General features: G+C 30.6%; 1 protein-coding gene and 2 long non-coding RNA genes across 8 annotated transcripts in view; all 3 read left to right on the top strand.

Annotated features, from left to right (window-relative positions):
- The first annotated feature begins 290 nt into the window (after positions 1 to 290).
- LOC127709981 (uncharacterized) lies at positions 291 to 1,928 on the top strand. The gene is made up of 3 exons (XR_007985884.1): positions 291 to 354; positions 1,081 to 1,144; positions 1,803 to 1,928. It is a non-coding gene; the product is annotated as an uncharacterized LOC127709981 (long non-coding RNA).
- Positions 1,929 to 2,726: 798 nt separating this feature from the next.
- LOC127709974 (uncharacterized) lies at positions 2,727 to 8,515 on the top strand. The gene is made up of 4 exons (XR_007985875.1): positions 2,727 to 3,399; positions 4,877 to 4,946; positions 5,204 to 5,254; positions 5,609 to 8,515. It is a non-coding gene; the product is annotated as an uncharacterized LOC127709974 (long non-coding RNA).
- A 3,324-nt stretch (positions 8,516 to 11,839) lies between these two features.
- The window catches only part of LOC127709971 (cell death-inducing p53-target protein 1 homolog), a 43,810-nt gene continuing 39,738 nt past the window's right edge, over positions 11,840 to 15,911 (top strand). For all 6 annotated transcript variants that reach the window (XM_052215683.1, XM_052215681.1, XM_052215678.1 and 3 more), the window contains exon 1: positions 11,840 to 11,917. The gene's annotated coding sequence lies outside the window, so the exon portion shown is untranslated. The remainder of the gene's footprint in view (positions 11,918 to 15,911) is intronic.

The following is a 15,911-nucleotide window of genomic DNA, read 5'->3' as shown; positions in this document are numbered from 1 at the left end:
CTAAAAATAGTCATTAAACTTCAAGAAAAAACCAGTACAATTTAAAACACGATTTTGCATATAATGGGAGATAACTTTGTAAAATATTCAGATATTTTTTGTGCAGTTAAATTTAAATCTGACGTTTTTTTACTTATCTATCTTTTATATTGATTTAGAAAAAAAATGATTTTATACAATTGTCTACCTGCAATAAGAAATCAGAACAATATTTAGTAAATTTTAGGTTATCGGTAACATCAATTGATACAAAATGTATAATGTGTTGATTATAATTTCATTTCAGGTTCTTTCTGAGACATGTTTTCATGGTGTGAGAATAAGGCTTGGTGGTCTTATACAGCTAATACAAAGGTATGTACCAGTATGTTAATCCTGTTTTGGAAAACTCAAATGTATTATAAATATTTTATGGAAAAACAAGATTTGAACGCTTAAAAAGATTTTTTACAGGAATCTACTCATTATTATATCAGTAACCAAATAAGAGTAAAGTTTAGGATCTGAATTGTTTACATAAAAATAGTGTTGGCTTGTTGGATTGCTGTCTCATCCATATGTTCTTGACATATATAACACATTTTAAGACTATTTCTATTTAATGATTTGCCACTGGACCTTAAGCAACCAACAACCAATCATTCAATCTATTCAATATACATACATAATACCAACAAAGAACCTTTTAAACAGTTTTTACATGCCCGTTTACGGGACGTATTATTTTATACCTCTGTCCTACTGTCCATCCGTCGTCAACATGTCGGACATTAACTCAAAACGCTTTAACCAATTTGCATAAAACTTAGGTGAATTGTTTATATCTATTGACGTGAGCTCCCTTTCGTTTTTTTATAAATTTTAGATTTTACATTTCCGAGTTATGGGGTTTTATTCATTAAAAAAGGGGTTTTTCCAGTTTTCGGACAAAACTCAAGAATGCTTTCACCAACTTGCAAGAAATTGTGGTGAATTGTTTATATCTATTGACATGAGCTCCCTTTCGATTTTTATAAATTTTAGATTTTACGTTTCCGAGTTACAGGGTTTTATTAATGAAATTATCATTTTATATTTCAGGTTAGCATCACAGCTTGTCTGTAAGGATTGAAGCTGGGAGTTGGCATTAGAGCTGACTTTTATGGTAAGAATCAATACATAGATTTATGAACTTTTCATCCAAGAGCATTTTAAAGCCCAAGATTTTTGTTAGGCACAGATGTAGATCTTATATATTAATGTCTTCTTTACTTATAGTTGAATAAACAATTTAGGAGGAGATATAAAGATATATAAGGGAAGTCAAAAAGTATAATGTATAATGCGAAATATTGGGATTTCAGTTTTTTGTTATCTATAGTTGTCCCCATATATGAAAATATGTAAGTGTGGTATGTATGCCAATGAGACAGCTATCAACCAGAGACCAAATGATGTGGATGCAACTAAATGTCACCCTATGCCTTCAACAATGAGCAAAACCTATATTGTATAGTTAGCTATAAAGGTTCAACATGACTAAATGTTAGAAAATTCAATCAAGTATGTTAATAGCCTGATATACTATATATAGCTATAAAACAATGTTAAAAAGATATTTGTCAAGACATCAGCCAATGACTTGTTTTTCATCCTTTTATTGCTAAGAAATACTGGTACTTTAAAATTTATGTCAACAAATCACTTTATAACAAAGAAAAAGAAATGTTCTATACATTATAATTGTAATGCTCAGTTAATAATAATTGTTTTGCATTAAATATTATTTCAATGTTCATGAGTAATGTATATTTCTTTTTCAGATAACTGTGGCTGCATAAAATGGTTGTGTGATATAACTGCAACAGTAAAGAATGTAATTCAGACTATTTTTGTGTATGCTTGAGAAAATGTTTATAATTTTTTTACAAAAAAAAAAAAAAAAATAATATGTAAAGATTCTCCATTTTCAACAAGATTGGAAGTTGTAGATTAACTTGTATTTGACATTACAAAAATTCTTTCTATTTTCCCTTTATACTCATGTCTAGTCAAAACACTTCCAGCAGTTTAAGAATGGATAATCTAAAAGAAAAAGAAAGAAAAAAGAAAAAAAAAGTTCAATTATTGAAATGTATTTTGTTTTGCAAATTGTAATGTATATATTTTTGCCATCTTTTTGTTATTTTAGGATTTGAGATACTTTCAAATTTTACAAGTTACTTTATACATGTAGTTAATGCAATTAAATCTGCGGATGTGAATATTCCCACTAAATTTCTTAGCAAAAATTTTAATTATTTTTGTTTTATTTAGCAACATTTCAAAATACCTTACAATAGCAAATGCCTCTCTTGTGTAAACTAAAAAGATGAATAATGGTCTGCAGTAAATATATCCCCTTACAACCTTTTCTTTCATGTTAATTTTAATATCTTTAAGATATGTGACAAGGGTGCTCTTAGTGAATGCAGAGGAATTAATGAAGTTAAGAAGTTAGAAATATATTTTTTGCACTTTTTTTGTAATTTTTAGCTGATTTTGGTTTGTAACCAAGGTGATATTTTTTAAAGAATAATTTTACAAAAGGCATAGTTGAAGAACATCTGGTTGAAATTGGATTGGTTGATTTTTGGTGTTAAACACCACTTTAACATGATTTACTATAATTTTGGCTGTAAATTTTTATTTGTGGAGACAGCCAGAGTGCCTGGTGAAAACATCACCTTCATCAGGGAAACGGTAAACCCTAGTCAAATTAAGAATGAAGTTACACATTTCATGTGAGGGTTCTCAGTGTTGACAGGCTAGTGATACAGTAGTTGAACTACTTATAGGACCACTCTACCACCATAAGTCGGTCAGTACGAAATATTTTATTGAAATGTGTTAGATTTTTGTTATCAATCTATTTTTTAATTTTAATTGTACTATTTTATTTATTTTGTTTGATATAATAAGGATGTGGAGTCCGAACAGGGTGAAATTTGGGTCAAAGGGAGGCAATTTATTATACCCCTGTTTAACTCCACATACTTGAAATTCCCTCAATGTTAGGATTTTCATCTACTTGGATATTCATGTTTGTACATTTTTTTTTTGATATCAGATGTATACTAGCTAATATTGACTATTATTTAGAGCTCTGTAATAAAAAAAAATAAATGTAAGCAGAGCTCTAGATAATAAGTATGCAGGGTGGGAGAAATCTTGGGTCATTAACAATTATTTGCTGAAATTTTCAAGAAAGGAGATTTATTGGAAATGCATCTGATATATTTAATGTATAAAACTATATTTTAAAAAAAAAAGATGTTAAGATGATGAGGAGAGCCACCTTGTCAGCCTGGAGAGCAGCTCTAAGGGAGATGGTCAATTTAATCTTCACCAAGTCAGAGGCTTTACCATGAAAAATATGTGGTAAGTTTATATATCCACAAATTTTATGGTAATAAAATATATATAGGCATTTAACATTATTTTTTAAGGGTTCTTTTCTATCAGTGTATGATTTTTAGAGTATCTTGTCTTACATTTGTTTTCTGTCTGGTATCGAGTGAGCTGTGTTGGATAGAAACCAACTGTATGCAAGTTATTATCAATGAATTTGTAAACTTATGTGGGTTGAACAAATTTTTATGCAAAGTCTGTAACTGTTTGAATATTGAATTGATATAGAATTATTTTCATAAAAGCGTGGACAAGACGATTTCTTGGCGCTCTTATGTTATCTATTGACTGGGTCAGATAAGGTGAAAATTTGTCTGTAACCCCACTTGTCACATTGAATGTGTTATAGACATTTTAAAAACGGGTCGCCAAAGGTTCTAAATGCCAAATAGTATGAATTACTAGCAGAGGACTAAACCTTGTGTGTTGATTTAAATGTTAAATAATTATTTTCTTTTTTTCTTCTCTTGTGCCTACATGTACTTTGCTCTTTTATTCTATTTAAATTCCTATTGGAAGGCCTCTGCCAGACTGAGTGAGCGTAAAATCACTGTTATCGATAGCCAATGGCAAACAAGTTAAAGGTACTGTAACTTCAGAAATTATTGCGTGCAATTATTAATAAATAAATTTGGTGTATTTACTGTCTTCTGATTGGTTAAAAGTATTACTTTTATTTTCAATGTTGTCAATTTTTATGGCGACACGCCCACTCTGACGTTGTATATTCATACGCCAACATCCGTGTACGTTATGGTTAATATAAATAATATAAAAAGTTCTTTGAGCCTTATTTTTGATAGAAATTTATTTATAATGAATGGCTATAATTTATTTTGAATTTATTGAACCATAAAATTAATTTTTGACTCTTCACATTTTACATAATTATTCAATGTGAAGAGTCAATAATTAATTTTATGGTTCAATAAATTCAAAATAAATAATAACCATTCATTAATTGCGATTTTGTAATTTTAGACTAAAATGCGATTTTAATTTTTGCGATATTGAGAAAAATCCTGTTTAATTCATATAAAAAATTTCAAAATGCTAGTTTAAATTATTGCCAATACAACCATGTTGCATTTTTCGCAATAATAAAAACATTGCAATAGTTTCTGAATTTACAGTAATTAAGTTAGTATTATTACCAACATAAGTATTGGGGCTGTCTACGCTGTTATGAAAATTATTTTAAGAACCATCAAAAGAGAACAAAACCATCCGATTTTGTAATTGAATATTCCAAAACCATTGTCTTATACATATACGTGCACTTGCACAAGGTCAATTTCTATCTCTTGCAGTTTAAAAATTTATATAGTGAAGATGATAATGTATAACAGGTTTTAATAAATGAAACATAGCATTATTTTGTTAGTCTTCTTAGAGACAGATTGATCTGTAAAACAAGTAATTATTTTTTAATTTTTTTTATATTTAGGTTGTTATAATGATGATGTTTTCATGGTGTTGGGAGTAAGACTTGGATGTCTGATATTGTTAACATGTTGGTAGGTAATCAAGCATCGTTTTAGTAATATAATATTTGAAATCAATTTCATAAGGTTCTTTAGTACCAAAAAAATAATTTTACACTGATGAGATACCGGTTGAATTTTTTTGGTAAATATAAAACTCAGTTTATAATTCAGAATACCAAATATTTTTTCCGTGATTTTTTGTTATCCTAGTGCAATTTTAAATTTAGTACATGTGTAATAAATTTTTTTAGGAAAGTTTAGTATAACTGACTACTTTTATATTCCAGGTTAGCATCAGGTTTCCATTGGGTTACTTGCTGGGATAAAGCTGTTATAAGGTGAGAACTTATTCATCAACATACAACTTTAAAGTGTTTATGTTATAGTGTGATGAATGACACTAAATAGATTTCAATATATATATTTTTTTTTAATTTACAATTAAAAAAAATCAGTATTCAATCTTTTCATTTTAAAATAATGTACCCTTTAACGCAGATACTAGATCTGAAGAAGTTATGAAGGGGAGATAACAATAAAATCGAATATTTTTGATACTATAAATTTTTGAGTAATCAATATAAGTAATAAACAAACTGTTTAACATACACTGATGTCTGTTTCTTTATTCCTGTTAGATTATTTTAAAATTAAGAATCAACAATTGAAATTTAACTTTGTTTCTTTTTCAGTCGAAAGAGTTGCTGTTGCTGCCTTCCTTGTATGGTAAAATCCTCAGACTACAATCCTGCAAACCATTGGATGAACTGTTGCTATCTTTTGTAAAAAAATTGGCAGATATTTGTCTTATAAGCAGAATGAATTATAAATGCAATTAATTTTTAATGCTTTATTATTCAAATTATAAATATTTATTTCATTATTTTTTCTTGCATTCAATTATTGTTTTGTGATTGAAGAAATATAAAAAAAAACTGTGAAATTATTGTTATTTGAGAGGTCCCAAAGGTATGATGTATGGTTTCACAAGATACTGGTTAGAAACCTATTAAGTAGGACTTTGATGGCCAAACACTAAAAGGGAATAAAACAAATCCCCTATTAAACAATTTAAGTACTGAGTTTTTGGTGCAATATGAACTAGAAATAAAAATGTTTACTAATAGTTAGATGGTTTGTTTTGACTCTGCATTCTTTACATTCATACAAATTAATGGCTGTCAGTTTTATTTATTGGTTTTGTTTATATATTATAAATGCATTATTCAGCATCTGAGGCCACTCAAGTGAAAATAATTACATAGTTTTTGCAGTTTGTCATATTTTTTCATTTTTGTGTGATTGATTTCTATATTTTTTCTCATTTATGATTATTTATATTTTAATGTTTGATTTTTGAGGCTTAATTGTACTCAGCTTCTAAACAATTACCTCCCCCCTCCACATGTATAACCAGGATCCTGTAAAAGAAGTTTTGATTTTGAAGGATTGATGGATAATTAAAAATGCAAGATTTTTTTAATGTGCTAGTTCATAATGTAAAAGTCTGCACAAGACATCTAACCCTACCTGAACACATTATTCTGACTTCCAGCTGACCAGTCTTTGCTCCTACTCCTAATTGCCGAATGCTTATCAGGGGAGCATCAAATACCAATTTTCAATTCTTTGATATGACCCAGGGCAGGACCAAATCCCATGCCCATCTGCACTCATGTTGAGCATAAAAAGGTTATTAAAGAAGATTTGTCTGTCTGTCTGTCTGTCTGTCCATCATCATCTCTCATCCACAGCTTATAAACTATTGGAAGGTTTTCATTTAAACTTTCAGATTATCTTCTGTATCTAATGGCTGTGTGTATTTTATTTTATTATAATGAAATTTTGGGGTTCTCAATTGTAATGAATGGACCTCCTAAGTTTTTGAAAAAAAGGGAAAGAAGCTTCTCATACCACCATTTTATCATGTGAAGGATAGGTTGGTTCAAATATATTTGTTTTTAATTATGTTTTTAGTAGTTGGATCTCATTATGACAAAATTTTAATGACTTAAATTCAAAATAAATTTGGGGTTCACACTGATATATATTACCACTGTAGCTTTAATGTAAATTTTATAAGGCTTTGCTATAACAAGATTTGTGTTTTATCTGGTTTTATCTGATTTTAGTGGTTTTTATGTGATTTTAGTGGTTTTTACTGTCAAATCTTGTTACAACAAGCCTTAGTATGATTGAGTTTATATATTTTGATTATACATGCAATTCAAAATATAAATTTACATAATGAGATCAGACATTTATTATGCTTTTAACTCTTCTTAGTGGATAAAAAAGAAAAATGAATGAACATAAATATTGAAGTGGTCATTGAAGATTGACCAAATTACAAGATTTATAAATGCAGAATCTTGCTCTAACTAAATCTATGTTCTTATCTTATCAGCTGAACCAACCTATCCTTCAATATGAGTAATAAAATTTTATAAATGGAAAAGTCCATTCTTCGATTGGGCAACCTTTGGATGTGAAAAAAATGTGCACAATGCCAACAGATACTGAAGATTATTTGAAAGTTTAGGCAAAAACAATTCAATCCTTTTAATTGTGATTGGAAGTTGTAGACAGATGAGCAAACAGATGATATACTTGCTGACTATGGCACATTTCCTAAAGGATATGGACTATGGGTATGGGTTTTGCTCATGGTTGAAGGCTGTAGGTGACTGATAGTTGTTAAATTCTATGTCATTTGGTCTCTGGTGCAGAGTTGTCTCGTTGGCAATCATATCTCCTCTTTTTATTTTATATGAAATAATTACTTATTACTTCCTGGGCAAAAAGTTCTGGTTCCAAGAAAATAATAAAAAAAAATATTTATATCATACATGTATTGTTAAATAACTATCCTACTTTGATATAAAGAATTGACTTTGGTTAGAAATTGGGAGGAATTATAAAGAAACTTATATACAATATAAGAGCTTGGGGTTATAAATGTTTAATGAAATGCAGTTAACTATTTCCTTGGTGATATAATAATTTTTGCATGGATCACGATATTAGTTTATTTAAATAACCCAGTAAATAAATTGAGTACACCTCATAAATGAATTTGATTCATGTATTTTTATGCATTTTTTATCTTAGTATTTACCATTGTATTCCTTGTTATATTTGTAAATGCCTCTTTGTATGTGACAAACTGAGGATTCATATATTTTATGGAATTATATAAATTTATTTTAAGTTTGGTATTTAAAAGTATTGGAAAGCACCAAGTTTAATATTGAGCAAAAAAAAGATTCCTTTAAGACCTCAGGATATTAAAATTGATTTTCTAAATTCTATTTAAACAGCTAGTCTGGGAACTGGTATCAAGAAACTAAAAAGAATCCTCAGCGCTTTCAGTTATTTTGTATAATTGTAATATTTAACCAATGATACCTTACCCATGATGCAGATCCTTTTCTTCCTTTTACTTATAAAGGGACTAAAAACTTATTATTATTACAATTTCTTTGGTATTTGTACACACTTGATGGAGCAGAATGGGTCTGGTTTCATTTGGGTATTTTATATTATGATGCATGATAATGATATAAATAAATAGGTAAATAAAAATTTAATTGAGAAAACCTATCTTATATTTTATTTGAGTCTGAATGACAAATAAAGGGGGAAGAGGTTTCTGTGGTCAAGGGTAACACACAGCTGATTTATTGTATGGTATGGACGAAGTTGAAAAAGCGAGACTTGGGCATGCTTTTTCCATAAGCAGCAGCTTCAACAATGTATTTGATTGTGATAAGTTCAAGTTAAAGAAAACAACTAGTGATACTGGTCAATGATATTTGGTATGCAGCTATATAAGCATTGAAACATCTTATTCCTAAGGAGATTATTTTGCTTCTCTCCCTCAGTCATAGTCGACTTAAAACGTTTAATTAGTTTATATGTATAAGTTTGCGATTAGGTCAATTGAAAGGGAACTATAAGTGGTATGTCAATGATATTTGGTATACAGATGTATAAGCATTGACAAATCTCAGTTCCATAGAGATTTTTCAGCTCCAGCCTCAGTCATGGTTTATTGACTGAATGTTTTGCATTATTTACATGTGATTTGTGATTAGATCAGTTTTAAGATGAGTGACTAATATCTGATATTTGGTATGCAGTTGTATTGGCATTTGCAAGTCTCATTTTCATAGAGATTATTTGGTCCTACTTCCTTATCATGGTTCATGGACTTTGAAACTTTCAGAGTTTAACAAGGAACCAATTGATAAGTCAATGGTGTTGGGTATGCAGTTTTATAAGCATTAGCATTTCCATGGTGTTTTTATTTTGCCCTTAACCGTCAGTCATTGTTCATTGCATAGATAACAAGTTTAAATATTGCAATTTAATTTCAACATTTGCATTATACACCAAAAAACGCAAGACATATCTCTGTGTCAGTTTATATGTCCATCTCTCGGTATCTTTCAACATCATGTTTTGAGTTTTAAATGTCACAGAAACTTCTTTGCTAGTTTAAACAAGACTTGACACAAATGATACTTAGGAATTACATGACAGAAATGTTCATTGGACTTGCTGATTACCTGATTGGCTGCCAAGTCTTTAAATAGATCTAGAATTCTAAAATGATCTAGTTTATATAAAGGCTCATCAGATACAAAACACAGGGATACAGATCTAGCAGTGGATGCTCCTGATATAAAACTTCATAATCAAGACTGAAGAAGAATGAGTTAATCCATATCTTGTATGCAGTTGCCTTATGGTCTGGTTTAATCTGGCATATGAACATTATCTTGATTCCATTTTTAAGGGTATGTGTACATTATTTGTTTTCAAATTAATTTGACAGTTTTTATGTATAATAAGGACAATTAATTCTCTTATGGTTATTGCCTGTGATCTATTTCTCACATGAAGAGATATATTTTGTATCACATTGCATGGATTGGGATAAGAAAAAGGTTTATGAAAAATTTGTTAATTTGAGTGGCTTATCCTGCACCATTTGGTCATCATTTAGGTTCCATGATTTGGTCTGTTCTCGGTCAGATTCTCTAGGTCAACAATGTATGGTGTACAGAATGATTGTAATGTGAATATGATTGTTTGATGAGATACATCTGACCATGGCCTTTTTTTGAAGTGTGGTCAACATTAAGTTTTTATAGACTGCAAAACTTTTGCCATTTTATAATGGTGTGGATATGTCGTCATTGTGGTCTGTAGACATGTTTTCCAGACAATAACTTGAGTATAAGTGTATAGATCTCAAAGAAATAAAACCACAAGGTCCCATACCACAAAAGGAAGGTATGAATTGAATTTGGGGTCATTGCACTTTGTGGTTATTGCCCTAACAGTTTAGGAATAAAGGTTAAAAAAAAGATTTTAGCCCTGTTAACAAACTAGTTCAAATTGAGGTCCAAAGGGTCCAAAATAAAAAAATAAAAAATTGAATTTTTTGAGTTCTTTGAAATGCTGATTCTAACTTATTTTAGATTTTGGATATTAGGGTATAGGTAAATGTATTTTTGAATTCTTAGACCACATTCATTTGGAGTCCGAAACCTATGCTGTGTCAATTATTTTATCACAATCCAAATTAAGAGCTGTATCAAGCTTGAAAATTGTGTTCATACTTGCCCCAATTGTTCATGGTTCAACCTCTGTGGTTGTAACAAACTGTGCCCAGTGCAGTGCATTTTATTATGATTAGGTCAGAACTATAGTGAGTGTATAAAATGATTGTAAGGTGTAGTATGGTTTATATTTGCATCTGACAGGGTTTATCTGAAATTTTTTGGAAAAAAAAGTTTGTTTCCAGTTTTTGGAGAAAAAAATAATTTGTTTATGACCCTTAGAAAAAAAAATTGTTTCACCCTCAGCTGCCACTATATGTAATGCTAAAATTGAAAGAAAAAAATTGTTTTCGACTTGTCGCCAAAAAAATAGATTGTTTTTCGCCAAAGTTTGTCCGGAAAAAAAATCCATAGCCTCCCCCCCACCCCCCCCCCAGAAAATCAAATGGTTGCTGCCTTATATGTATATTGGTGCTCAATATGAAAATGTTACTAAATTTAGATTTATGACTTCATGACGTCACACATAACAACTACGGAGGAAAAAAGAAAAGTTGCAAGTTTATCCTGAGACTATTATACTAACTAGTATAATAGTCCCAGCCTCTAGTCTATGCAAATGAATATAACATGTCTCTGGTAGCATGCACTGCAAGTAGACTTCTCATAGTAGGGGACAAAAGAAAAATCTTTAATTCAAGATATTTTGGATTTTGTTTATTTTATCCTTATGTCATTCATTTACTGACTATTTAATCATAATTTATGGGTGATTTGTGAATAGTTTTTTTTAAATTTTGTTTATTGCTTGTTTTGCTTCGTTTTCTCTAACTGCTGGAAGAATTCAACCATCATTTAAATTTCGGTGTCCCGGGTCAACGAATATACTTGTAACTTTTGATTCACAGTGCATAAAATTAGTCTTTAAATTATGTATTGAAGGTGAATTATTGTGAATCAATCAAATAAAAAAAACCAATAAATTAATAAAAGATGGACAAAAATTTGTTTATATAAAAGAATGCGAGTTCGGTCTGTTTTATTTCAAAAAATCACTGCTATATTTATATGTAATTAATAATTGGGTCACAGTGATTCAATTGAGACGATAAGGGAAACCTATTGGTCCCAGGTTTTTGTTCAATTTTTATTAGTCTGGTGTGATTGTCGCGGCTTTTTATTTTATTTAATGCTCAATTAATTGAAACCAGCTGGATAATTTCATCCTTGTATGTTTTTTTATGCAAGAAAAGCACTCTATTCGGTATTGTAACACACTGATTGCGATACTACATATTTGCGTGATATGTTCGAATATGCCAGATTTATTTTAGGTCTAGTTGACCGGAAATGACTTCAATTTACACTGCGCACGACACAGATATTGTTTGTTGACACACCTTTGGACTATCTTATTTATACTCGTAAAGTGTAAGTTATGCCAGTTAGATACATTTATTGAGGGATTTTAATCCCCTATTTGGAATATTTCTTATCTGACATGACTATTTGATTCCCTTACTAGCTATCCATTTTCACCTGTTAAATTTTAGAAAGATTTTTAGATATATCTCTTTGATCTCCCCATATGACCTGTTATTTCAAAATAGTTTTGAAACTTCCTGGTTATATGAGCTGCAGTAGGTGATAAAAAGTTTAAATACCCATGTGACCTGTGAAAGATTAAGGTTCGTCATAACCAAAATTTGACAAACATGATTGTGTTTACACCTCGAAAATTACTCAAAATCTTGAATAGGTCACTTCATTGTGCTGTATATAACAGGAGATTTAGAGGTAGTCTTAACTGCTTGAGTTAGGGAAGTTCTCCTTTGGTTCCGACGGTGAGAGCACTGTTTTTCGATCCCTAGATTGAGGGTTCAAATCCTGGGGGTACCATCCATGTATTTCCACAATTTGGGCTGCAAGTATCTACTGACTGGCACATTCATGTACGAGTGTTTGTGAGTACCTGGCAGTTGGATAGTTTTGGTAATGAGGTTTGAACAGGTCATTAGATGACTGTGACATGTCTTGGAGACATGCAAGGAACTTGCCAGAGGGTTCTCAAGAGAAAGTCTCTGGGGTTGTCCAGTAGTGGATGTCAGCAGTGTTTTCCCCAGGATTTTTTTAAGGCGCAAAATTCAAGGGCATGTAACTCTTTTTTTAGAGTGATCTGAAGCAATAAGTCATAAATCATGACATGCAATATGAATTATAATGCTTTGTGTTATGTGTTTAATAATGCAGAGTATTAATGAATTACAAGAATATATATATGAAATAAATTGATTTTAAACACAAAAGTTATTTATATTCAGTCAATTAAAGAAGTCAAAATATAAATATTCATCTCTACTCTCTGCTCCTTCTAGGGATATTGTTTTAGATAGTGTTATTTTGTTGGACAGTCTGTTCCTCAACTTTGTCTTTATCCTCTTCAGGGTTAAAAATTAAACCCCCACTCACAATAACTTTTGCTTATATCCCCTTTAACATTTCTAAGCCATGAAAACTCAGTCAGCCACTTGTCATTGAAACCAGAAACATGGTGCTTGCTTTTAATAAATGGCTAAAACTTAAGCTTGGTTGGGATTAGGAGAAGCAATGAAATCTGCTTATACTGACAGTGTAGACGGAGGTGTATTCCCCTTTTCATTAGAAGTCATTGGTCTGAAAAAAACTTCTACTTCCATCATCTACCTTTTGCTTATAATTCACCCCTTTGTTATTTGCAGAGAACATGTTCATTCAGAATTAATAAAATCGAATATGGTTAAGATATTTGGTATACAACTTTTTAAAACAAATTTTTTTTATAAATGAACAGCTGACCAGTTTCCGTAGTTTCACATTACGCTTCCGTGCGTATTATAGTTTAATCCTATCTTTGGCAGATAGATATAAACGAAACTTTACAAATTCGTTAAAGTTAAAACCATTGAAATTATTTACCAGTGACATTATACAGAAGCTGCTGCGATTCTGTACCCGTGTTGATTGTCACATATTTCCCTACGCACAGATTCACGATCGATGTTCAATGATCATTTTATTTAAAAAAATATGACAGTTTCAGACGAATTTACCTTGCAAGCAACATTTTTTCACTTTCTATTAAAGTAAATCACTCTTCGTTATCTTTGATCAAACTTTATTTTAATTTTTTCAACTACTAATACTTTCATTCATAGTTTTCATCGTAAATATCTTTAGCAATGTGTATTCAAATTTATCATGTGTATTCAACACGTTCATTGGTCGTGTTTAAATAGATTCTTCTTCTCGACCAATGAAAAAATTCGTTATATATATGGTCAAGTGATCACACACACGATGTGTAAATACAATGTATTTGCGATCTATTTCTTCAATTTCTGCACTGAAGTTTTTAAAAAATTTTATTTTCTTCAAAAAATATCTATCTTCTTGATGATCATTTACGCTACATGTATTACCTGATAACATAGTCCGATAAGGCTGAGATAAGCGTGGCTCAGGTAAAACTAATTATCAGTTATTGCGCAACACTGACCGACCCATCAGCGGTGATTAGTTACTTGACAATTTTAACGAACATTTATAATGAAAATGTGAAAATTAACACGCTGCAGGATCAAGTATTAAGGGACAAAAATATTATGAAGGCGCTGCTGCACCGCAGCATCATATCGGCCTGGGGAGAACACTGAATGTGTCAGCTGCTCAGATGGATGGTATGCTGAACAGAAAAGGAAAGAGAGAAGGATATTGTATAACTGGAGATATAAAAGTAGTCTCTCAGTTGAGTTGGGGAAGATCTTCTTTGGTTCAGTCAGTTAGATCGCTGCTTTTATATCCCAAGATTCCACTAACATGACTCAGTTGCACTGTTTAATTCACCAATTGTTGTTCAGATATCTATTGTTTTTCTGTTGTCCATATTAATCAATAGAATATGCACTTTTTAATTCAAATAAATTAATCATGTTAATATTTACATCTTCATTGACCTTTCTGCAGGAACCAAAAAGTGCCCATCTAAATCCAGCAACGTGTTTAACTTCTGCAGGCTTTTAAAACTTTTATAGTTGCTTAGGTTTGTCCATGCTGAGTAATATTTGTGGTGTAAGCACAGTCATCTTTTGTCAAATATAGGTGGAGTTTAAATGAACTGTTAGGCACAAATGCAACTTTTTATCATTATAGTTATATAGCCAGAAATTGAAAAAGGGGGAATCTACCAGTCAGGTAATCAAAAGTTAAATTATTGGTGTCTGTGGAAGATAAAGAAGTCTTTATAAGTAATAATTAAGTAGTATAAGACAGGTTGCTAGATTGATACCTCTGAAAAACATTATCTTTCAAAGAATCATACTCAAAAACAACCAGGTATTCAGTTCCTAACAAAAAGTTGTTGCCTTTTATGTAAATCATTTGCACTTTGAAATTATACGATTACGCATATCCCTTGAATCCAATTGAGTTGATTTCCCATGATATTATTACCCATTTGGTTAATTTGTCCCTACCTGTTCAACATAAAATTATTTCATACTTATCTTCTTTAATTTGGAATTAAACTATATGTATGACCAGCTGATGACTGAGACCACTAGTTAAAATTCATGAAGATTTTTACATGTCAGATCTAATGAAATTACAAAACAAAAATACAATGTACATGCCTGTGTCCATAGGGCACTATGCCTCACTCTCATTCTCCTATTTCCATGTTCAGTGAAGCATGGAATCTTTGCCAAAATCTAAATTTGACATACATGTGTGCCTTTAACTATTCATTTTATAAGGAACATGTGTATTTAATTTCATGTTATTATGGCCACAAACTATCTAAAACCAAATTTTTAACCTGCTTTAAACATGTTGAAGCCAAACTTGAACCTACATGTACAAAATGTACTTGTATCAAATTTTCATGTTCAGTGAATTTTAAAATCATGGTCAAAGCCCCAATTTGGCTTTAAACAGTTCTCTTCATAATGAACAAGTGTACCAAATTTCAAGATGATGTGACAATTGAACCCTCAAAATGGTTTAATCCCGCCACATTCTGTATGCCATGTATGCGTCTGTCCAAATTCAGGAGCCTGTATTTCAGTGGTTGTCATTTGTTGCTGTATAATATATTTGTTTTTTCGTTCATTATTTGGACATAAATCAGGCCGTTAGATTTCTCGTTTAACATGTTTAAGGCTCAACAGGAACAATTGACAAATATAGCAGAGTAAATTATTTAGAATTATATTTTTCATCATTTTGAAAGCTTTTGGATGCATAACTAATTTCACACATGTGCACATGTACTTACATGTATATAGTCACTATATACATTTGTACATTGTACAAAGCAAGGTTCTTTCTTTTTTTTGCTCATTAAACTTTTAAATTTATCATTTAATCATTTAAAAAAATTAAATCATAT

The sequence above is a fragment of the Mytilus californianus genome, unplaced genomic scaffold (assembly GCF_021869535.1).
Source record: "Mytilus californianus isolate M0D057914Y unplaced genomic scaffold, xbMytCali1.0.p SCAF_7, whole genome shotgun sequence".
Taxonomy (NCBI): Eukaryota; Metazoa; Mollusca; class Bivalvia; order Mytilida; family Mytilidae; genus Mytilus; species Mytilus californianus.
Note: the sequence above shows the minus strand (reverse complement) of the source record. Positions and strands in the feature narration are given on the sequence as shown.